The 23,462-nt window shown below is 43.6% G+C and overlaps 1 pseudogene; it reads right to left on the bottom strand.

Moving 5' to 3' along the window:
- Positions 1 to 4,985: 4,985 nt before the first annotated feature.
- Positions 4,986 to 23,462, bottom strand: LOC144491824 (hepatic and glial cell adhesion molecule-like; annotated as a pseudogene).

Raw genomic sequence — 23,462 nt, 5'->3', positions numbered from 1 at the left:
GCTCCCTGGAAAACAGGCACACGCATACATGAATCGCAGGTGGTGGTCACTCACACACCAGCTGCACATTGAAGGAGAAGAACCCTTTCCTGTTTATGAAGGGGACGTGCTGATGCCAAGGGGTGCATGGAGCGATGTTGTGAACTTTCCCACTACATCGAGGTGTGTTCTCAGGATGTACATCAGAGTGGAGGTGGCCTGCTGCCTTCCGTGCCCTGCTGCCTTCCGTGCCCTGTTGCCTTTGGCATGCAAAACCCCACACAGTGACCTGAGTATTGTGTGAGGTACTTCAGGGCATAGAGCTAAGTCAATTACTGTTACAGAGTCACATAAATGATTTGGAAACAGAAATATAATGTAGTGACCAAAATTGCAGGATATTCCAAACAATGAGTGTTTGTCAATTGCCCCCTGCACCTGTGGCAGACCAGCCAAATCTGATAGTCCTCGTGTCTTGCTGGGCCTGGTCCAGGTCAAAATGAATAAAGTCCTAAGCCCTTGCATAGAGTGCACCCATTATGCACATATAGGTGGTAGCCTGTGAGATGTCACACAGGTCCCCTGTGGAGCCCTGGGAACGACCCAATTGTGTAAAAATTGAGGGCTGCCGTGACTTTTATGGTCATAGGGAGTGGGTATCCTCTGCTGCCACATGTAACAGTTTCCCTGGCGTGGTGGAGTTTCCAATGACACGTTACCTGATAGCTCTATGAAGGACACTTGAGTACTGTGTATCCTCGGGCCCCTAAAGAGACTGGCCCAAAAAATATAGCTTCAACTTAGCAGCAGATTAAAATATTATACATCACACTCATTATAAAACAATCTTCAACCTTACCATGTGGGAAGTCCATGTGAGCTCCTCACGCGTCAAAAGTAACAAAAAAATTAAAGAACTTAAAAATCTGGGAAGTCAAACAAAATAAATTGATACAATAATGATCTAGGCAAATTTGAACAAGGTCAGAAATAACAAAATACATGAATACTGCTGGTGTTGGGGACACATCAACATTCCTTTTAATTTCCAGTGGATATTTCATATTCCAAATTGGGCTTTGTGAAGAATAATGCAAAATATACAAATTAAAAATATATAAATGCTTAGCCCGCCTTTAACTAGATTGAAGAAGCACCTGTGGGATAGATATGAATACTTAACACTGATCACATTATTATTATTGCTCTATTGCTGCAATATTCCTTCGTCAGAAGTTTAACACCAGGTTAAAGTCCAACAGGTTTATTTGGTAGCAAAAGCCACTAGCTTTTGGAGCCTTAAGCTCCTTCTTCAGGTGAGTGGGAATTCAGTTCACAAACAGGGCATATAAAGACACAAACTCAATTTATAGAATAATGGTTGGAATGCGAATACTTACAGCTAATCAAGTCTTAAAGGTACAAACAATGTGAGTGGAGAGAGCATTAAGACAGGTTAAAGAGATGTGTATAGTCTCCAGACAGTTTAAATGTTTAGCCTGTCTTAATGCTCTCTCCACTCACATTGTTTGTACCTTTAAGTGGCTTGATTAGCTGTAAGTATTCGCATTCCAACCATTATTCTGTAAATTGAGTTTGTGTCTTTATATGCCCTGTTTGTGAACAGAATTCCCACTCACCTGAAGAAGGAGCTTAAGGCTCCAAAAGCTTGTGGCTTTTGCTACCAAATAAACCTGTTGGACTTTAACCTGGTGTTGTTAAACTTCTTACTGTGTTTACCCCAGTCCAACGCCGGCATCTCCACATCATATTCCATCATACCTGTAGAGGCCACTATGACCCAACTCCCAAAAGAATTTGGATTCTCAAACTGCTTTTGGATCAACTGGTGTCTTAACTCAAGAAAGTGTCTATGCTTGACTCAAATTTATGCAAATGTATTTGATTTAAAGTAGTTTTTTTTGATGCTCATATATTATTACAAAGCAGGTTTTTAAGAAGGTAAATGACCTGACTTATTTTATTTGATCAGAGCAGTGAGGGCACAGGCCCTGCTACCATATGGAGTGATATAGAGGAATCACATAGATGCATTTAGAAGATTAGATAAGCACAAAGGGAGGAAGGAGTAGAAACATGAATTGATCAGGTGAGCTGAAATAATGTGAGATGTAGCTTGTGAGCGGAATAAACACATTCACAGAAAAATATGAACAAATGGCCTGATTTGGTGCTAATTTTTTATAGAATTTTATGGATTAAATCTGAGGTAAAGCAAACATTGAACACCGCATGCCAATATTATTATTAACTGTAGTTTGAACTGAAGTTTCACCTGAGGACATTTATGCTACAGTAAGACAGATAAGGCTGATTTATCTGTATATGATATAGATATAGCAGAAGGAGGTCATTCAGACCTTCGAGTCTGCACCGACTCTCGAACAGAGCATCCCGCCCTTGCCCTATCCCCGTAACCCCATGTAGTTATCCCACTAATTCCGCTCATCTACACATTCTGGGACAATAATTTTGTATGGCCAATCCACCTAACCCCCACATCATTGGACTGAGGGGGTAAACCGGAACACCCAGAGGAAACCCATGCAGACACACGGAGAACGTGCAAACTCCATACAGTCACTGATCAAATACTTCCCACAAAATGTTTATGTTAAATCAATATTCAAAAGCAGGAAATACTAAAGTAAATGTTTAATTTGATCCAAAACTTGGGTGTATTTATAATTTTTGCATTGTTGGTCACCAGGAGAGTTTTCTAGTCACCAGCTGTCACAAGAATAAGTTCCTCTGAGAAAATGGTGGCAATTGTTCAACAAAGTGCACTTGAGGGTGGTTTCTGGATGAGCATTTACTTGTCCTATCTAAAAATGATATCACATTAACATAGCCACATACATTTTAATGCATAATTCTTTCATATGTTGACAAATCAATACAAGATATGATTGTTGTGAAATCATACTGTGCTAAGTCACAGTAGCATTGATTTCATTTGGCCATCGTTTACTATAGGAGTGAATTGAACGGCATCTCTCATTTGGTACTTTTACCCTTGGATGTTTCGGCTATTAAAATTTATGGGTTATACTGGGACAGAGTGCTCCGGTTTCCTCCCACAGCCTGAAAGATGTGCTGGTTAAGTGCATTGGCCATGTTAAATTCTCCCTCAGTGTACCCAAACAAGTGCTGGAGTGTGGCTACTCGGGGATTTTCACAGTAACTTCATTGCAGTGTTAATGTAAGCCTACTTGTGACACTAATAAATTAACTTTAAAAAAATACCACCATACACGTCACCCAAAATAAAATCAAAAGAAGGACATTGTACCCAAATTGGGAAAATGTGGTTTGTGTGAATCAACAAAACTGGTCCAATTGGACACTTTGCCAATAATTTAAGTCATTTCTCCATTCTGGTTCTCCACTGTTTATGTGGAGAATGTTCCTGATGGCTGAATACCACTGGGGCTGCAGCTCACTGGTCCCAACAGCGCCACTGGGAGCAGGGGCCACTGCTGGGATTGCATCAAGTCTACAATGGCAATCATCAATGGAGGTGAGAAGAATAGGAACCGCCATGAGATGAGCTGATTGGCCTCCAACAACCACAACCATTTTCTTTTCTGCTCGATATAACTGCAACTATGGTGAGTCTTCCTTGATTCCATTGACTTAACTTTTGTTGGGGCTCTTTGATGGCGTGCTCAGTTAAAAGCTGCCTTGATATCAAGGGGAGTCACTTACATCACAGGTTAATTCTAGACTGGGCTGAAAAATGGCAAATGGAGTTTAACCCTGATAAATGTGAGGTGATTCATTTTGGTAGGACTAATTTAAATGTGGATTACAGGATCAAAGGTAGGGTTCTGAAGACTGTGGAGGAACAGAGAGATCTTGGGGTCCATATCCACAGATCTCTAAAGGTTGCCACTCAAGTGGATAGAGCTGTGAAGAAGGCCTATAGTGTGTTAGCTTTTATTAACAGGGGGTTGGAGTTTAAGAGCCGTGGGGTTATGCTGCAACTGTACAGGACATTGGTGAGACCACATTTGGAATATTGTGTGCAGTTCTGGTCACCTCACTATAAGAAGGATGTGGAAGCGCTGGAAAGAGTGCAGAGGAGATTTACCAGGATGCTGCCTGGTTTGGAGGGTAGGTCTTATGAGGAAAGGTTGCGGGAGCTAGGGCTGTTCTCTCTGGAGCGGAGGAGGCTGAGGGGAGACTTAATAGAGGTTTATAAAATGATGAAGGGGATAGATAGAGTGAACGTTCAAAGACTATTTCCTCGGGTGGATGGAGCTATTACAAGGGGGCATAACTATAGGGTTCATGGTGGGAGATATAGGAAGGATATCAGAGGTAGGTTCTTTACGCAGAGAGTGGTTGGGGTGTGGAATGGACTGCCTGCAGTGATAGTGGAGTCAGACACTATAGGAACATTTAAGCGGTTATTGGATAGGCACATGGAGCACACCAGGATGATAGGGAGTGGGATAGCTTGATCTTGGTTTCAGATAAAGTTCGGCACAACATCGTGGGCTGAAGGGCCTGTTCTGTGCTGTACTGTTCTATGTTCTATGTTCTAGACATCCATGTACAAGAAACACACTGAACATTTTTTCCATCAATGAACATTTATGCTATATACTGATTTTGCCCCATGGATATGAGGAATGAAGTTTTTTTTTGCTGTGGTGGGTTTCAATAACTATTGCACTACATAAATCACATTGACGATATTTTGTGTTGCTATTCTGTCTCTACCCAGACATAGTGAACATTGTCCAGGCTGGGTGGGGTCCTTGATTATGCTGGCTGTTTTTATGAGGCAATGGGAGTGTGGACAAAATCAATCGATGGGTGGTTGGTTTGCGTCATGGACTGGGCTTCAATCATGACCCTTTGTAGTTTCTTGCGTCCCAGGGCAGAGCAGGAGCCATACCAAGCTGTGATTCACTCAGAAAGAATGTTTTCTATATTGCATCAGTAAAAGTTGGTGAAAGTTGTAGCCTCCTGAGAAAGTGGAGACATTGGTGAGCTTTTTTAACTGTAAGTTATTTTAAATATATTGCACTTTTTCAAATGTTTTCTGGATATCCAAGTACATCATAACTATTTGCTCTACTTCATGTTCCTTTTGTGCCTGTTGAGAAAGGTTGGAAAACAGGATGGTATTTATTAAAAGGATGATAGGCCTGCACATTTAAGAGCTAACAAATCATGTCATATGCACATTGTAGTACTTTTAAAAAAATGTTCAGTGTGCAAAGAAATTACAATTGCATCTTAATTACTTAAAATCCAAACCTTAAGAAATTTAAATTTTCCAACTTTTCATTTCACCTTTTAAGTTTGGTAAAATCATTGACAATCAATCCTTCTTCCCCATCCCTAAGGCAGTAATGAACAACCCTCTAGTTACCCCATTACTGCCAGAGTAACTCTGCACAGATTTGATATTGAAACTGGGACTACTTAGGTGTAATTTAGTCAGTATCCCAACAAAGCTGTTAACTAATGTTCCAACAGCTCCAAGAAAAACACATTGTTCTTGCTTTAAAGTGTTCCCTCGTGCCCATGACCTGACCTCTAAAGACAGCCACTGCCTCCCTTCTGTGGTAAGCTGTCCAATATTCACCCGAGTTCCAGTCTTTGAAGAAGGGTCTGACAGGATTGTCGCTCAGACATAATGATACAATGGATAGTCGCACCAGGTCCGGCCATCACCATTCACACATCTTGAACATTCCTCTTAGTTTTTATTGCAAATTATGAAATTTTGCATTGGTTTATTTTTATTGTAAAGACAGTTTCCATTCTGGAGACTGGTGCTGTGTTGAGAACAGAAGTTGGAGTGAGGTCTGCTGGACAGCTGGGTGACTGAACCCACAAGATCTTATGCTGTTCAGCTAATTAATTATGCACCTACGAGGAGCATATTGAATCTCGTGTTAGGGCGAGCAGTAAGTGGCCCACCCAATTGTTACCTCATTGGCCCCAACAACCAGGCATCACATGTAAACTGCACCTGAACAGCCATTCAATCTGCCACTCTGCTCCCTTAATACACCCATAAGTCCTGTACTTGATCTCACTCTCCGCTGTTCCCAGCCTTGGTGCAGCTTGCATTCTCTGTGATGGTGTGAGAGGAAGATGAAAGCAGCATTAACTTAACGCAGAGTCCAGGAAGGTCTACCTCACTAGCGCACGCCACTTATGTACAGTCATAAAAGCAAGCTCTAAATGTCCACTCGCTGGGCAATTAATTTGAAGGGAGATGATGGTTCTGACATGCTGGCCTTTTAATAAGCATTCATGAGATGAATATAGGTTTCCTAACACAGCTCTATGAAACACTTGATCTACCTTTAAGCTGTCAAGAAAGTCAGGAAAACAAGACCCCAAATTAATTTCTCAATCACAAAACTGATGTTTGGCTTCCTACCAAAATACATTTAAATCAGGTAAGGAATATTAGAAGAATCACAGAATCCCTACAGTACAGAAGGAGGCCATTCGGCCCATCCAGTGTGCACGGACCACAATCCAACCCAGGCCCTATTCTCATAATCCCACATATTTAGCCTGCTAATCCCCTGACACTAGGGTCAATTTAGTATGGCCAATCAACCTAACCGGCACATCTTTTTGTTGAGAGGCATAGAGCAGGTGGAGTCTCAGAGGCTTTTTCCCAGGATGGAAATGTCTACTATGAGAGGACACAGGTTTAAGGTGCTGGGAGGTAGGTACAGGGCAGATGTTAGGGGTAAGTTTTTCACACAAAGGGTGCTGGGCGAGTGGAATCGGCTGCCGTCAGGGGTGGTGGAGGCGAACTCAATAGGGTCTTTTAAGAGACTTCTGGATGAGTACATGGAGCTGAATAGGATGGAGGGTTATAGGTAGGTCTAGAAGGTAGGGATGTGTTCGGCACAACTTGTGGGCCGAAGGGCCTATTTGTGCTGTAGTTTTTCTATGTTCTATGTTCTATCTTTGGACTGTGGGAGGGAACCGGAGCACCTGAAGGATACCCACGCAGTCACGGGAGAATGTGCAAACTCCACACAGACAGTAACCCGAGGCTGGAATTGAACCTGATCCCTGGCACTGAGACAATACTGCTAACCGCTGTGCCACCATGCCGCCCAAAATCTGTTGAAAATCAGCTATTGAAATCAGCTTTGTGCCAGTAACATCGTGAGGGACAAAAAATAGGGCACAAACCCAATTTTGCGCTTCTCGCCCTATCATACTGGCTCGCCTTGTGATCAACCAGTGGGGCGAGCCGGTAAGATTGCCCCCATAGTATCTGACCACACTCAGTGTATTCTACTAAGTGAGCCTTGCTTAATAATTTCACTGTCCTTTATATATTGAATTAGTTGTTCTGTCCACAAAGCTGCCTTGTCATGTGACATTTTTCATCTTTCAAAAGATTAAAGATTTAACAGGGATCCTTCTTGATTCCTGTAAACAGACGAGTCTTGCACTTAACGATACTCATCAGAAAGCATTTCTCACATTTGTTCATATGGGACGTGATTCATATGAAACAATTCTATCACGTTGTTTCAGCCAACTTATGCCAAACAGTTTATAAGCAATATTGTCAGAACTCCAAAGTGTGACCTAAAGCTCTGTGTACTTAGCAGTTCAATACTGGACCATTGCTGGAAGGAAAAAATATATTCCAACATGATAACCTCTTCAAATTTTCTTTATCAGCTAAAATTGTTGTCATCATTTCTTTTATTTTACAATAAAAACAGCGTATCTGCAGATAGTATTTCACAATGAAGTAGATCATTGGATAATGTATTTGAACTTCTGTTGTTTACACTAATTTGAAATGTAGTACTTACCACCTTATATAGAGTAGGATGCAGAAAATGATGGACACCAGACATGCCATCTCCAAATAGACCAGAATCAAACGGTTTCTTTTACCTAAAACAGATGGATAGTATTTATGAAACAGAAGAGACCATCCAGCTCATTATACCCATCCCAACTCTCAGAGAGAGAACTACATAATTATTCCTTTTCCCATAATGTAAATTTTATTTTTCCAACATACACCCAATGCTCATTTAAAATCCATTCTGGATTCTGCTTCTACAAGTGATTGCAGTGAGGTATTCCATATCCAAAAACTTACAGCACATAAAAATTCTCTTAGTCTATCCCTTAACTCTATCCATGATAAATTGATGTCCTAATTGACGTGTGGAAATAGTTTTTCCTGATTAATCAAATCACATCATGATTTTGAACTTTACTGTCAAATCTTCTTTCCTCTTCTAAAGAAAACAGCTCCATAATCTCTTGTCTCTTCCATAATTTAACGATTTTATCCTTGACAATATTTTATAATCACCACTGTAATACCTCTATGTATTAGACTTCCTTCCTAAAGTCAGTCATGTAATCTAGTTATATTTGGAATCCGTTATTATGTTTAAGGTGCTTTATAAATACAGGTTTTGTTGTTGTACCCCCATCTACAAATGTTGGCACATTTGGCAGTTGTATTAGAAATGGATATTGAGGAATGCTTGCGTCAGAACATTATCACTGCACATTCTGAGCTAAATTCTGAAGGAAATCTACAAAAATTGTTCCTAAAATAGTTTGGATAACTTTTCCAATTTCTCACCCTTGGGATTGGCCCCATTAGATTGACTGACAGTCACTGGGTGGCTGGTTGCATTACTGATGGCGTTTGCTGCTACGCATCTGTACACATGTTGCTCCTCTTCAGTATCACAAGCACGGTCCCATCATACGTCTCATTGAGAACTCCAGACAAAGACACCTTTTGCCAGTGAATAAAGTAATTTGTTCCATTGGAGACAGAGAAGCTCAAAGTGATATTTGGTGAACTCAAACAGTTACCAAGAATCACTGTGACAGGCTGGGAAACTGGTTCTGAAATAGACAGATAATAATTAACCACTTAGTCATTGCACTTTAGAGTAATTCATTTTAGATATGAGATATTTCTGAGTGATGAAATAAACCAGAATACAAATATTTCCATTTTGTTCTGTATTTCAGACAGGCTAATGTTAAAGCCTGAAGTTCCAATAGAGGTCCTGATATTAACTCATGTCTTGTGTTTGTGCTTCACAAATGCATTCAGTTTATGGATGATGTAAGATACAAAGGGACTCCACTGTTAGAAATTTCATATGTAACAGGAATTCTTCTGCTGCTGAGAATGAAACAAATCAATCCAAATCAGTTTGTAAAAAATGCAGATGGCATGAAGTTTCAGCAATTGAATTCAAGTATTTTCTGAATGTCAACACTTCGTTTTTTGTACAAATTGTAATGCAGAACCCAGTTTGTCCAAAATCAGTGACAAGAAATGTTGCCAGTTATTGAGACTATATTTGATTTGGGGTAATTGAAATGCTAAAGAAACATTTCCATTGAGGAACTTGCTTTATTCTTAGCCACTAAGCCAATAATGCCACCCTCAGGGACACTTCCTCTTAAACAGGAGTCTGAATTCGTTGGATGGTGGGGTCTTAGCCTGAAAATTCCAAATAACCTGCAGCTGATGTGGCTGCAGGATGGGTGGCTGGGAAACGGGTTGCTGTTCCAGTGAAGGCGTTCGGCCCCTCAGGGCAAAAGTTGGGGTGCGGATACAGAGATCTGGAAGCGACTGGACCTTAAGATGATTGTGCTGACTTCAGAAGTTCCTGTGGAGAAACTTGGTTAGATCAGTTTAAAGTACAAGGAACAGTACAGCACAGGAACAGGCCTTTCAAGTACAGATGCCTCTCTAATCTAATATTTTCTTGCCTCTACGTGGCCCATATCCCTGCTTATTCATGTATCTATCCAGATGTCTCTTGGACATTGTTATAGAATCTGCTTCCACAACTTTCTCTGGCAGTGTGTTCTCGGCATTTACCACCTTCTGTGTAAAAAACATGCCCCGTATATCTCTTTTAAACTTTCCCCTCTCATCTTCAACCTCTGCCCCCGAGGAATTGACCCTTTGATCCTGGAAAAAAAGATTCTGACTATCCACTCTATCCAAGCCTGTCATAATCTTGTAAACCTCAATCAGGTTCCCCTTCATCCTCCGCGCTCCAACAAAAACAATCAAGTTTGTTCAACCTTTCTTCATAGTCCATATCCTGCAAACCAGGCAAAGTCCTGGTAAATCTCTTCTGCACCCTTTCCAATGCATCAACATCCTTGTGGTAGTGTGGCGACCAAAATTGTACTCAGTACTCCAAATGCGGCCTAACCAAAGTCTTATACAGCTGTAACATGATTTTCCAATTCCTATACTCAACACTCCAACCAGTTCTCAGGCGCCCCCATACACAAGCTGCCTGAAAAAATATCAGCGATTCTGAAATGTGCTGAAGAACCCTGTGGGCGGGGCTTAACGTGCCCAAAATGCTGCAGCTCTGATCGGAGCCTTCAACTGCACACGCGCAGCAAATACAAAATAGAAAAACGCTCCCCTGCCACATTGTTCCCAGGTCGGATAATGCCTCACCCTGGCGCCCACAGACATTGCCCCACCCACAACATAACTGGCCACCTTATCCGCCCCCCCCCGCTACCCAGACCGATCGCGGCCCCCTGCCCCCCCGCCCCCCACCAATCACACGCAGAGTGGCAACGGATCCCCCTCCCCCCCCCATGGATCACACAGAGTGGCAGCAGTCTCCCCCAGCCCCAGCCCCTGCCCCCCACCAGAGAGCCATCTGACCCACTTCCCTCCCCCCCAGCAGAGAGTCATTTGATCCGCCTCCCTCCCACCACCCCCACCAGAGAGCCATCTGACCTGCTTCCCCCCCGCCCCCCCCCCCCCCCAACCACCACCACTGATCTGAGTTAGAGAGCCGCTGGAAGCTTGGAACTTATCTCCTCAGAAGCTGGAGCGCCTGAATCGGACCTTTGCAGACTATGTCTGTTTCATGCTGAATCTGGCGGCAAATGTGGTGGTAATGGGGGAAGTGCCAGTAATTTGGGGCATGCAGCCCATTAAGTCAATTTAAATGCATGCAAATGATTTTAAATCGATGTTGCACCCATTTTGGTTGCGGTCGTGATGGCGGCTATTTTCAGCCCTTGGTAAAGGGGAAATTGGCACAGAGGCGGGGGCGGATCACGCTACTCGCCTCACGCCCGACATTACCAAGTTTTTGCCTCCAAAAACGGGCGCAACTTGATGGTAAAATCGAGCTCATAGGATGAGAACTGGAAAGATTCATTTGTTAATGGAGGCCAAATTTTGCAATGTACTGGTAAGCTCTGTGATTTGAGCAGTTTGGCTAAAATCAAGTGCAGTTTTGTTGTCCTGCACTTGGTTGAAGTCATGAGGTTACACTGAGGCTTCATTTGAAGCAATTTCTTAAAGCAAAATCGAGGTATTTTGGTTAAGATGCAAATGAGATCAAGCCTTAGAGGAGGTGCAATGCCTGCTCCAATCAGTTTGGATCATGTTGATCAAGCCCAAGACAAGAAGTGGTGAGCCTGTCTTGTCAGCTTGGATCAGAAATGTCTCACTTGTGGAGAATCTGAATTGGACTTTGTTTGGATTGAATTGGATTTCAACAAAAAAACATTGAGCAGTTTGAGCTGCAGCAATAATAATGTAGACACTTACCAAATACTTGCAAATTGAAAGTACTTTCATCATGTTTTTCCAGCTCTGTCCCATGGTAGTCAATGCGTATTTCATATTCTCCAGTGTCATTAACCTGGACATTATACAGCATCACACAATCTCTCTGGATTCCAACTCTGTGTTGGTACAGTGGGTGCACAAAGTGTAGATTCTCTGGATTATTTGATTTCCATGTTAAAATCTCAATGGTTCGTGGAAATCTTGATCTAAATGTTACATTATACTGATCTTCCCAGCCTTGATTCGGTATAGGGAACAGGACCTGTTCTCCTGCGTTGGTTTTAGTGATGGTATCCGGTCTGGCGAGTAATGCTTCTCCACTCACTGCAAACAAATGGAATACTGGAAAATACAAGCATAAATCGTACATGTCAATTTTATTGTTGCTGATCAAAGCAGTTATTTTGTTTTATTCTTCATGGGATGTGGGTGTTGCTGACTAGACTGGCAGTTTCTCCCCATTCCTAATTGCCCTTGGAAAGGTGGTAGTGAACTGCCTTCTTGAACCGTTGCAGTTCATGTGGTGTAGGTACACCCACAATGCCAGTAGGGAGATCTGGATCACATGTAGGCTAAAATGGGTGAGGAAGGCAGATTTCCTTCTCCAAAGGACATTAATAAACCATATGGGATGGAAAGAAGGCGACTGATGAAGCAGCTGAAGATGACTGTGTCTTGGACACGTCTCTAAACAACTCCTGCAGTTATGTCCTTGAGCCGAGATGACTTTCCTTCAACAACCACAACCATCTTCCTTTGTGCCAGGAATGATTCCAACCAGCTGAGGTTTCCCCCCTCATTCCCACTGACTCCAGTGTTGATAAGGCTCCTTGATGCCGTACCCAGTCAAATGCTGCCTTGATGTCAAGAGCAGTCACTCTCATATGGAGTGAAGCAAATTGGCTGAAGACTGGTCAAACGTGGGCAACTTTCCACATTGTTGGCGAGATGTCTATGTTCCAGCTGTACTGGAACAGCTTGACTAGGGGTGTGACAAGCTCTGGAGCACAAGCCTTCAGCACTATTGCTGGAATATTTTCAGGGTTCATAGCCTTTACAGTATTCCGTGCCTTCAGCCATATCTTAATATTACATGGAGTGAAGCAAATTGGCTGAAGACTGGCATCTGTGATGCTGGGGACCTCTGGAGGAGGCTGAGATGTATCATCCACTCAGCATTTCTGGCTGAATATGATCGAAATGCTTCAGCCTCATCTTTTGCAGGTCTGGGCTTCCCCCATCATAGTCATAGAATCATAAGAATTTTAAAGCACAGTAAGCACCTATCTATTCTAATCCCTTTTTCCAACATTTGGTCCATAGACTTGTATGCTATGGCATATCAACTGCTCATCTAAATGTTTCTTCAATGTTCTGAGGGTTCCCACCTCTAACACCCTTTCATGCCGTGAGTTCCAGATCCCCACCAACCTCTGCGCGAATAAGCTTTTCCCCAATCCCCTCAAAATCTCCTGCGCCTTAACTTAAATCCATGCTCCCTGGTTATTGACCCCTCTATAAGGGAAAAGCTTTCTTCCCGATCCATCCTATCTATGTCCATCATAATTTTGTGCCCCGCAATCTGCTCCCCCTCAGCTTTCTCTGCTTCAAGAATAACCCCAGCCCATCTTCATAACTGAAATGTTCCAGCCCAGGCAACATCCTGGTGAATCTTTCTGCACCCGTTCTAGTGCAATCACTTTCTTCCTTTGTGTGACAAACAGAACCACACACAGTACTCTAGCTGTGGTCAAATGAGCATTTTATATCGCTCAATCATAACTTCCCTGCTCTTATGTGCTATGCCTCAACTAATAAAGGCAAGTATCCCATATGCCTTATTAAACAACTTATCTACCTATCCCAAGATGTCGTTTGGACATGCATTCCAAGGTTGCTCTAGTGCTCTGCAATTCCTAGTGTCCCACTGTTCATTGTGTATTCTCTTGCCTTGTTAGTTGCCCCAAAATGTATCACTTCACAATTTCAGAGTTAGGTTTCAGGGTTAAATTCCATTTGCCACATTGAGGTTGGTTATTTGTGTAGCCTCCTCCTCCAGAGAATTGTTTGATAGTCCAACATCATTCACAGCTGGATATGGCAGGACTACAACGTTTATGGGCCGGGAGGCATAAGCGAAGGCCAAGTAGCAGGCTTGCCGCTGGACACCACGGTTACCACGTGTCTCCGACCGCCGGATTACTGGCGTCGTCAACTCCACACCAGAAATTGGAAATTGGCGTGGAGCTGATTTAAATATGATAATCTTCATTAACATCTGATTAGCGGGCCTGTGACTGAAGTCTCCGGGTCCTCCAGCCTCTTTCTCCCACCCCCCTCGGTGGAATGTATCACTCCAGTTGGGTTTACAACAGCTGTGGCAATGCCCAGGGGGGCACTTTGGCACTGCCCACCAAGCTTTGGGCAGTGCCAAGGGGACAGAGCCAGAGTCTACAGGGGGTGTCCCGCTGCCACTCTGCACTTTGAATTAGCGACAGAGGGAGCGAAGGGCTGATTGGGGCTGGCCATTGGGGTGGGGGTGTGGGTCGTTGGGGAGTTCAGCACTGTCGCTGATGGTGGAGGAGGAGATCGGGGCTTTGCGGTGGGGGGAGGGGGGGGGCGGGGGCGCGGTCAGGACTGGCCCAGACACATCCAGGAGGGCAACAAAGGAGGGGGAGATTTGCAGAGCCCAGCAATACAGGGTCAGAGGGCTGGCCAGCGATTGGGAGGCCAGCAGTGCGGGCTACTGCACATGTACCAACCTCTGTGTTGACAGAACAGCATACGTGCAGTAGCCCACTTAGCGCCCTGCTGCCGGCCTGTCCAGTGGGAATAGGCCCCATCCCTAGCTTTTCTTCACGATTGACTCGAGGGCTCTTTGTGATGCATAGAGTGGGGAACATTCATTTTGAGAATCCCCCTAAAACAGCAGCGGGATTTACTCCAGTTTTTATGCGAATTCGGCACTTTGAATTTGTTTGGGAGAATTCAATCCTTGATCTGAACTGTTGGCTCTGGAATTGCTTAGCTCTGTCTATTACTTGCTGCTTACGCTGTTTGGTTTGCTAGTAGTGTATTGTAGCTGCTTCAGGTTAAGACTTCATTTTTAGGTATGCCTGGTATTGCACCTTGCATGCCCTCTTGCACCCTTCATTGAATCAGGCTTGATCACCAAACTTGGTACTAATGGTAGAGTAGGGATATTCCAGGCAACGAGGTTACAGATGTTGGTTGAGTACAATACTGCTGCAGCTGGTGGCCCACAGTGCTTTGTGGTTGTCCAGTATTGAGTTGCTAGATCTGTTAGAATCTATCAATTCAGCATGGTGGTAGTGCCAATCAACACAATTGAGGGTATTCTCAATGTGAAGACAGGACTTTGTCTCCACAAGGACTGTGCGGTGGTCACACCTGCCGATACTATCATGGATAGATGAATTTAATGCAGGCAGGTTGATGAGGACGTGAACAAGTAGGATTTTCCCTCCTTATGGTTCCTTCACTAATTGCTGCAAATCCAGTCTCGCAGCTGTGTCCTCTAGAACTCAGCCAGCTCAGTCAGTAGTGCTGCTACCAAGCCACTGTTGCAAATGAACATTGAAGTCCGCCAACCAGAGTACATTCTGCCACCCTCAGCAATTCCTCCAACTTGTACTCATTGTGATCAATGTTGATTCACAAGCTGAAGGGGGAGGAGATCTCGGTTGCGGGAGGGAGCAGTCAGATAATGGTGGGGGATTAGGTTGGACCTGCAAGGGTGGGGGGGAATTATTGGGTCGCGTTGGGCTTGCATTGCTGGGCGGGCCTGTGTCAAACCTTGGGTGGGTATGGGGGAAGAGATTTGGGATCATGGAATGGGTGGTGGGGTGCATCCCATTTTTGGGGTAGGGGGTGGGGTGGTTTTTACAATAGTTACCCAAAAGCTAGAAGAGGTTTTAATTGTTCTCCCTTTTTCTGATTAACTATTAGGAATCATCCGAATGCACTCTTATCTGGTCTCTGGATTACTAGTCCAGTGACTGTACCACTACACCACCATAAAATATACCAGCTTGTGATGAGTGAGGGTGGATGGGTCGTTTTAGAGCTGAATTTGCTTAAAGCCAAAATATGGCAGATTATTATTGAGTCTGTGACTGGTTAAAGGAGTCTGAAATTCTCCATGCTACATGCTTTGGTCAATTGCTGCACTAATATTCTGCACACTTGAGTGAGGAAGGCTTCTGACTCTCTGTCTTTCCATTCAGCATACATCCTATCAAGGCTCAGGTAAATCGAGATGTTTCTATGGGCAGGGTCGTTCGTTGTTTAGCAGGATAATTTTACGCCTACAAGTTACATTCACAACTGATTCTATATAGAGGTGTCTAAGACCAGAGGACATAGGTTTAAGGTGAGGAATGAGTGGTTTAGAGAGGATCTGAGGAAAACGATTTTCACCCAGAGGGTGGTGGAAATATGGAATGCACTGCTTGAGAGGAAAGTGGAGGCAGGTATTCTTGTAACATTTAAGAAGCATCTGGACGAGTGCTTAAATCACCAATGCATGGTAGACTATGGACCAAGTACTGGTAACTGGGATTAATTAGTACAGATTGGTGTTTGATAGTCGGCATAGACATGATGGGCCAAAGGGCCTGTTTCTTTGCTGTATGACTGTGTAAATTACACAATGATACAGTTTCCTGTAAACATAAGGATAGGTTGCCACCGTGTATTACCTGAGACAAGTTTGAAGAGGTGAATACATCTTGAACACGGGAACTTCATTGTATATACTGCATCAAAATGACCCTTTTCCTTTTCTTCATGAAGCTGGTTGACTCTAAAGAAGGGGAAAAAAATATTCTTACAGAAAGCAGCAGACTCAGCCTGCCAGCATTAGCTACATAAACATGAACAAACAGAGACCTGCATATATAGATAACTTTCCAACGCGCTCTTCATGTAGTGCCCCAAGTGTCTGAGGATTGCTAACCCATGGCTCACCATGTGTCTCTACGCCATGATATCACGATGGGGCAAGGAGAAGAGACAGGCCCAAAAACTCTCAATCTGTCCAGTGACTAAAACTGTGTTGTTGGCATTAAGCAGCACATTTCAGCTACCTCAGCTAACCAGCCAGACCCGATGCACTTTGCAGCTGATGAAGCACTTCTGAAGTTTAGTCATTGTTCTAGAAACACAACTAATTTGCTCATAGAACGGTCCCACAGCAGCAATGTGATAATTATCAGATAAACTACATTATTAAAACCAGCTTAAGGGATAGACATTGGCCAGGAATATATTTGGAAATGTAATGTGAACAGAAAGGTAGAGAATAAGGTTCCACAGATTCAACAGGGAGAATTAAAATACTAACTGATCCACTAAACCCAGGTGATATAGTAAACCATTTATCATGCAGTGAAGCTCACCATAGAGTTTAATCATTCTCATCACAAGATCCTTCTGTGAGAGTATCGCACATTGGCTATCTAGCATCTTTTGAAACTGCTTCCTTATGATTCTTTAAGTTGAATCTTAACTGAGGACAGTTAAGTTTGCAGTGCAGTATATTTGGAGAAAAGTAATTCCAGGAATATACTGATGTTCCAAATGAACTCACGGTTAATTCTAATTGAAGAAGTTAGTTTTGGTTTATTGAATCTGCAACCTCCATATAGGTTTCTCAACTTGTCAATGGAGTGAGAACGAATAGCCCTTTTGTGAGGAAACTGTCCCTGTGTGGGTTTTTTTTAAACAGCTTGGTTTGGAGGCAGCCTCAAAGGAAAGGTTAATTCCCTCCAAATTGCTGCTGTTCCCAATCTAGAATAATGGTGAATAAAATTACAGTAGATTAAGGAAATGAGGTGCATTGTATTCACAGCACAGAAATGGACATTTGGTTCAACTACTTTCAAAAGGACGTTCATTCTAAGGTCGCTCACCTTTTCTCTTCTCCTCTCTTGAGTAAACCAATTTAACTAAATTAAACAAAGTAAGGGGTAAAATAAAATGGGCATCTCTTAAAGGGAAAATCACCCAAAACAAGAACAAATCACAAATGAAACTTAAAACATTCAAACAAAAGGTGATTAGAGGGGTCAATAAGACAGCCCATTCCCTGCAGTGCTCAATGAACATGGAAGGCCTCGATGGTGCCTGTGGACATCGCATGCTCCCTCTCCAGGAACACCTGGCTGTGAATATAGCTGCAGTGGAGAGGCAGACAGTCAGGACAGTCAATTGCCCACTGCCTGGACCTGTTTATGGCAGGTTTGGCCAGGTACTGCTTCATGAGGAGGTCCTCCTCCTTCCCTGCCCTTTCCACACCATCAGAAGCGTGAGCCTGAAATACACCAATAGTAAGAAACGTTTCTTTAAGATAACTGAAATGGAAGTGCAGCCTAAAATCCCCGATATGCATGGTCCGCGGATTCCGCAAGACCGCAAAAGGGCCAGGCTATTTGGGAGTCCATGAATTGGTGCAATTGATGATTGCATGGGACTGCTGCATGCAACACCCTCCACCCAGGTTCCCAATGTTAAGGGGAGGACCGCTCCATAGAGGGAATTAGGTCTTGTGGCCAATGTTACAATCCATCCGAGCAGGGTTGCGCTCAGACAGGAGTCCACTTCACAGCTGTGCCTCCTTGCACCACGAGTGACGTTAGAACTGAGCATGACCATTTCAGGACATGGATGGCATCAGTCGTGAGCTAAATGCTCACCATCACATGATGAGCCAACTCATGGGGCATCATTTAGCCCATTCCTCTTCCACCCATCATGTCCCCGACACTGGTCACCCTGGCTGCACAGCCCACCCCTTCGCCAGCCATCTGAAATGGTATTTGTGGAGGAGCCGATTCCTGAGCAGCCCCTCCCTTACGACAGCCACTACCCCAGATTGGGGAAAGCTGTGGTGCGGGGCAACCATGTCCCAGACCTTAAGCATGTCCTGGTAAAATGCAGGCAACACCTACAAGGAGTTTCAACAACCCCTCAGGTCTATTAACAGGAGCTGCACGTCATAATTCAGGCCATGCTCCTGGAGGAAGAAATGCGCCACAGGGCACCTTTTCTCCTCTCAGCTTATTCCCATTTATCATGTAACCGTTTGCCTTGTGTGACCTCCTGAAACGCATCACCTCATTCTTCTCCAGGTTAAATTCCTTTTGCCACTTTTCTGCCCAACTGACCAATCCATTACTATCTTCTTGCAATCAGCAGTTATCCTCTTCGCTATCCACCTCATGGCCAATTTTTGGTCTGCAAACTTCTTCATTATTCCCCTATATTTATGTCCAAATAATTAATACCACATAAAGCAGGGGACCTAGTACTGAGCCCCGTGGAACCCCAATGGAAACAGCCTTCCAGTTGTAAATACATCGATTAACAATTGCCCTTTGCTTCCTGCCACTGAGCTAATTTTGTGTCCAGCTTGCTACAATCCCCTGCGTCCCAAAGGCTTTTATTTTTCTCACCAGTGTGCCAATTGGGAGCTTGTCAAAAGCCTTACTAAAATCCATGCGGATCACATCAACTGTCCAACCATTATCAATGCTCCTTGTTACTTCCTCAAAAAATTCAAATTAGTCAGACACAACCTTCCCTTAACAAATCAATGCTGACTGTCTTTACTTAACCTCTGCCTTTCTAGCTAAGTTATTCCTGTCCATTAGAATTGATTCTAATGATTTTTCTATGATGAGGTCAGTGACTGGTCTGTAATTATTCAGTCCATATCATGCTCTCTTTTCTAAGAAAAGGTTCATCATTAGCAGACCTCCAACACCACAGCTATATCCAAGGGGATTGGAAAATAACAATAACCCCCTTCAATTTTCTCTCCAGCTTATTTTAACAGCCTGTGGGGCATTTCGCCCATTGACTCAGAATTCCTACAGGGCAGAAAGAGACCATTCAGCCCAGCGAGTCGACACCAACTCTCCAACACAGCATCTCCCTGGTGATAATTCCTTTCTCCTTATGTTTATCACATCCAATATTTCGTACTCTTCCTCCTTACCTCTTTTGTGAAGATACTCAGCAGGAACTATACGCACATCCTCTGCCTCCACACAAACCTTTTGGTCTTTATGGGCACTGATTTTTAAAAAACTCATTTGTGGGATATGGACATCGCTGACTGGCAAACATTTATTGCCCATCCCTAGTTGTCCTTGAGAAGGTGGTGGTGATCTGCTCTCTTGAAACGCTGCAGTCCACTTGCTGTGGGTTGACCCACAATAATATCTTTAGTTATCCTCTCACTCTCGAGGTATTGATAAAAACCTCTTCAGGTTCACCCTGATCTTCTTTCTCAATTTCATTTGATATATTCTGCAATTCTCTCCCTTTCCGCACTGTGGTGCAGCCACACTTCAGGAACTGCCGCGGTTCCAGTTTCAGAAAGCTCACCACCTTCTCAAAGGCAATAAACGCCGACCATATCCTGCAAATGACTTTTAAACAAAAATCTCTCTCGTTGTTTTCCTAATTTATTTCACCTCTACTCGCCCTGGCCAGAGGTGTAGCCAGGTTCTAAAGTTAGGGGGAGCGAGCACATAAAAAAGGCGCCCGTGTGATTCTGCGGAAGGTTTTAAATTCATAAATCAACATTTATTTACCCGCTGTTTTAATCGCCTGAGGGAATGAAATGTAAATATCGACGTGCTGCCAGTGTTTTGGGGACATTCCAGCTGGCTTTAGGGGAGGTGGCTGGGGGTTTCTGCCCGATGAAGAGGGTCTGAGCTGCATGAGGAGCGCTCTGCTTTTGCTACCAAATAAACCTGTTGGACTTTAACCTGGTGTTGTCAAACTTCTTACTGTGTTTACCCCAGTCCATCATGAGGAGCGCTCCACCAATGACGCTCAATCCATGTCCTGGGAGCCCAGTGGGACGGGCATTCAGGGGAGAGACGGAGAGGGATGTCAACTGCGGAGTTAGCGAAAGGAATATAAAAGGGTTTAGCCTCAGGCTGTTGTAGTGATTCATGCAGGGCAGAGACTACAATAGTTTGTACATCAGGTGTTGTGAAAGATGAAAAAAAAAACACACTGAGCTCATCCCGGAAATTTCCAGAGCAGGTGGAGTCCCGATCTCTTCAAACTTGGAAAAAGTATTTATGGTAAACTCCACTTTATCCAATACATCTCACCGATTTTTAATAAATCCCTGAAATCGGCCCTTTCAATAATTTGAAACGAAAAAACAATCCATTCCTTTGGCCCAAAGACCATTTCCACCCCAAAAGCTACAGTCGTCCACATAGTTGGATTTCAATGAGATGTATATTCTATTAATCACCTAATAACCTTTCTCCGTGAACTGGTGGTAATTGTGTGAGACTGTCAGGTGGAGGAGACTGTTTTAGTTAGGATCTCTGATAAGTTATTAAATATAATTTTGAACCTGTCTCTTTTAACTCTGTTCGTGGGAGGTCGCTGTTGGGAAGGGAAGTACTTTCATTGTAATGTAACCTCCCGTTCAGATTCCCTGGATCTAATTTCACTCGCGCTGATCGCATTCATCAGCAAAATGCGGTCGCTCCCCCTCTAGCTACGCTACTGCCTCCTCTGGGCAGCTCAATATCGCAGAACTCCTGCAAGTTTTTATGAATAAACGAACCAATATGTTTTGAGGGGAAAAATACTCAGCGGTCTGCAGCTTTATGGTGAAGAAATAGTTAACTGCTCTTGCCATTTAGCTGGCAGTTGTAACTTTTGAGTAGTTCCGTTTCCGTTAAAGCCCCACATGGCACCGTTTCAAATTTAACAGAGAAGCGGGGATTGGTTAAAATATTTTGAAATGAATTGCCTTTTTGAAATGTTGATAGTGGAATCAGTGTTCATGTTTCACTGAAATCTCTTGTTTATTGTTGGGGTTAACCGACGCTATTGATGGATTATTGATACATTGTTACCAACGCGTTTAAACTTGTGAACATTAAAATACTTTCCAATGATTTCATTCACGAGTTGTAGCTGTCAGCGCTGAACCCGTCTTTGCAAACAAGGGATATATGTTCAAAACCTGCAGCTTGGTTTTCGCTGATGCTCAAGTGCAAAACTTGCATTAAAATTCTAGTAGTTTCAGAACCCAGCAAAGAAAATTCACCCGAGTCACAGAGAAAGAGAACAGGATGTACAAACTAATCCATTTCCTCAAGCAAATGTGCGAGCGAATTGGCTGGATCCATCACTTAGAAAACTCCGAATTGCTCAATCCAACCTCCTAAATATAGCGGACACCGATAGATTTTATTATCAGCTAATTTTCTAAGTAACTTCCAGATCTAAACATTATGAAAATATTTCTCCCTCTAAATCTACCATGTGGAGAACATTAAGTTTAAGATGCAGAATGTTTTCAAATGCTTATCCATCGTCTGAACCATTATTAAATCAAAAGGAGAGAAAAGAAATGTTCATTTTTGTCCTTCACTGGAGAGATACATTTCCTGTGCTGATGGTTAAGGCAAAACATATGCAGAATATCAAAGAAGATTTTTCTAAACCCCTCAACATCCCTTTCCCAACCACAATAAAACTTTAACGTGGAAACTCCCCTGAACCTTTTCCTGAAATTCTCTCCTCCCAACAGTGGAAACTTTGAGCAGTCAGTGAATAGCAGCGACTGAGCAATGTCTCAGTGACAGTCAGGCTGAATTCAGGCACATTCATTACAGTCTGTTCAAACTCACCAGCTCGTGTTTGAGGGGATTGGTTCCCTCCTGTCCAGGAGCTGCTTCCCAATCTCCACACACACGCCTACTTTCCCTTATTCACATCGAGCTGAACTTTTCAAAAAAGCCAACATTTTGGCGCCATTTTTCACGCTTACGTCGTTTATCGATGACTGAGGTTTCCGGGATTTCACTTCAGCCTTTGTGCTGATCAAAACACATTGAACTCGAAAATGCAGGGATGTTGTCAAATCCCGCCCCGATCAACAGCCCCCTCCACCCGCCCCAACACACATCTACCTTCCCCCGGGAATAATAACACACTAAAAGCGTCTTCTCTGCTCCCACATCCACTCATTGTTTGCAATATACTGCAATTTTGGTCACTACATTATGTTTCTATTTCTAAATCATTTATGTGACTCTGTAACAGTAATTGATCTAGCTCTATGCCATGAGGTACCCCACACAAAACTCAGGTCAGTGTGTGGGGTTTGCATGAAAAGGGCATTACAGGCAGCAGGCCACTTCCACTCTGATGTACATCCTGAGAATACACCTCGATGTAGTGGGAAAATTCACAAATGTAATGAATTTAGGGCACAGCATGGGCATGGGCGAAGTTAGGCACAGGTAGTTGGGGTGGGGGGGGGGGCAATGCCACTTCATAGAATCATAGAATCCCGACAGTGCAGAAGGAGGCCATTCAGACGAACACAATCCCACCCAAGCCCTATCCCCATAACACCATACATTTACTCTCGCTAGTCCCCCTGACACTAAGGGGCAATTTAGCATAGCCCATCCACCTAAACCACAAATCTTTGGACTGTGGGAGGAATTGAAACGCCCGGAGGTAACCCACGCAGACATGGGGAGAACGTGCAAACTCCACACAGACAGTGATCCAAGCCGAGAATCGAACCTGGGTCCCTGGCGCTGTGAGGCAGCAGTGCTAACCACTGTGCCACCGTGCAGGGGATAGGGTTTGTTGCATGCTGGTCCTACACCATGAAGGGACAGGTTGGCTGGGCGTCTCTAGCCCTCCTGCCCATGCATTTCCTTGACCCTGCCTGGCCTCCATTCTCTGAATCCTCAGTGGCCTCTTTCTCAACCCCTTCCTGACGCACCTCATCATCCGAGGAAACACGCCTCTCCACCAT

Source organism: Mustelus asterias, chromosome 3, assembly GCF_964213995.1.
Source record: "Mustelus asterias chromosome 3, sMusAst1.hap1.1, whole genome shotgun sequence".
In the NCBI taxonomy this organism is placed as follows: domain Eukaryota; kingdom Metazoa; phylum Chordata; class Chondrichthyes; order Carcharhiniformes; family Triakidae; genus Mustelus; species Mustelus asterias.
This window is presented reverse-complemented; position numbering and strand designations above follow the sequence as displayed.